We start from the raw sequence: 2,195 nt of genomic DNA, 5'->3' as shown, positions 1-2,195 counted from the left end.
TCACATTTCCAAGCTTTTGCAAGGCATAAATTCAATATCGTGTCCCTACTTTTTCTAAGTTGGTAAGGTGATTTCTCGAGTAGGAAATTGGTTCTGAAGCTATTCCGAGGATGTGGATCAGGCGATGATAATGAGGAAGATGAACTCAGACAATGAACCTGATCGGATTCAGGTTCAGGTTGGTAGAAGAAATAACATCATACCCAACTCTCTCTCCATCAAACTCAAACACGTTCAGCTTGGTTTCCATTACTTAGTTTCCAATGCATCGCACCTCTTGCCCGTGGCCCTGTTTGGCATCATCTTAGCTCATTTTCCAACGTTTTCAATTGAAGATTTCAGTCAGCTAAGTAGCCACCATAGCTTCAATCACATGACAGGAATTATGTTCTCAGTTTCTCTTGTTTTCTCAGCTATCCTTTACTTCAAAAACCGCCCAAGAAAAGTTTATCTGGTGAACTTTGCATGTTAAAAGCCTGAACCAGCTGAAATGTCTAGCAAAGAGCTTGTTCTGCAGGCATGCGCACGCACTGGGATATTCACTGAAGAAAGTTTAGCCTTCCAAAAGAAAATCTTAGAGAGGTCAGGGTTAGGTCAGAAAACATACTTTCCGAAAGCCTTAATGCAGGTTCCATTTAGCAAGGCTATGTCAGAGGCAAGAAAGGAATCAGAGGCAGCTATATTTGGAGCAATCGATGAGCTGTTGGAGAAAACTGGAACGAAGCCTAGGGATATAGGAATTGTTGTGGTGAATAGCAGCTTGTTCAATCCACTTCCATCTCTCTCGGCCGCCATTGTGAATCGATACAGGCTTAGAGAGAATATTTTGAGTTATAATCTTGGTGGGATGGGTTGCAGTGCAGGACTTATCTCTATTGAGGTTGCCAGACAACTCTTGCAGGTTTGCCAAATGCACAAAAACTTTCTATTTCTTGATTCTTATTTATATATAAAAGCTTTCTGGATATCACTCCACTCATACACCCCTAACTAAATATGTTAAGGGAATATCAACATATTTTAATTGGTACAGCTATTTGATTTGATACTAATTACTATTACTAGAACAATCTCAACATTCTTTTCACAGGTGCACCCAAGGACTTATGCCCTGTTTGTCAGTACCGAAAACATCACTCACGGCTCGTATTTAGGCAACAATCGGGCAATGCTACTCGCGAACTGCCTATTCCGGATTGGTGGAGCTGCACTCCTTCTGTCAAACCTATCGTCCGACCGCCATTGCTCGAAGTATGAACTCGTTCACATTTTTCGCACCCATGAAGGCTCCAACGACAAAAGTTACAGATGTGTATTCGAAGAAGAAGATGAAGAAGGCACAGTAGGCGTCACACTGTCCAAAGATTCATGGCAGTGGCAGGAGAAGCTTTGAAAAGAAACATCACAACACTAGGGCCATTGGTTCTTCCCGTGTCAGAGCAGCTCCGTTTTCTTGCGACTTTGCTAGCCAAAAAAGTCTTTAAAAATAAGGTAACATTAAAACTAAATACTGCTATAAAAGTTGAAATTTATAATTAGTGACTCACTTTTTCTTTTGACATTACTTTGGATCATCTCTTGCCACATTGATTTGATTTTACCAATTAAATATCTCTTTTTTAAAAAAAATTAATTATCTCTTTAACAGGTAAATCCATACATCCCCAATTTCAAGCTGGCTTTCGAGCATTTCTGCGTCCACGCAGGAGGGAGAGCGGTGCTCGATGAGTTGCAGAAAAGCCTTCACCTTAGTGAATGGCACATGGAGCCTTCCAGGATGACTCTTAACAGGTTTGGGAATACTTCCAGTTCTTCTTTGTGGTATGAACTTGCTTATTCGGAAGCTAAAGGAAGGGTGAAGAAAGGTGACAGGATATGGCAAATTGGGTTCGGATCAGGATTCAAGTGTAACAGTGCTGATTGGAGAGCGTTAAGAAGGATCAGTCCAACCGTGGAGATGAATCCCTGGATGGATGAAATTGACGATTTCCCCGTCCATGTTCCGAAAGTTGAACCCATTTTCTGTTAAATTAAAACAATTTGCTATCCATGATTTAGCGTGTTTGGTAAGAACGAAAAAAGGAAATAGAATATGCTATTCTCTATTCCTTCTTTCATTTGATAGGAGGAAAATAAGAGGAAGAAAAATTGGATAGATTTGTATACTTTCAAATCTAATCCTTCTTAAATTTGAA

At 40.2% G+C, this 2,195-nt stretch overlaps 1 pseudogene; it reads left to right on the top strand.

Annotated features, from left to right (window-relative positions):
* On the top strand, nucleotides 1-2,195 carry LOC18603095 (annotated as a pseudogene).

This window comes from Theobroma cacao, chromosome 4, assembly GCF_000208745.1.
Source record: "Theobroma cacao cultivar B97-61/B2 chromosome 4, Criollo_cocoa_genome_V2, whole genome shotgun sequence".
Classification (NCBI taxonomy): Eukaryota; Viridiplantae; Streptophyta; class Magnoliopsida; order Malvales; family Malvaceae; genus Theobroma; species Theobroma cacao.
The sequence above is the reverse complement of the archived record's forward strand: the minus strand, read 5'-3'. Positions and strand labels throughout refer to the sequence as shown.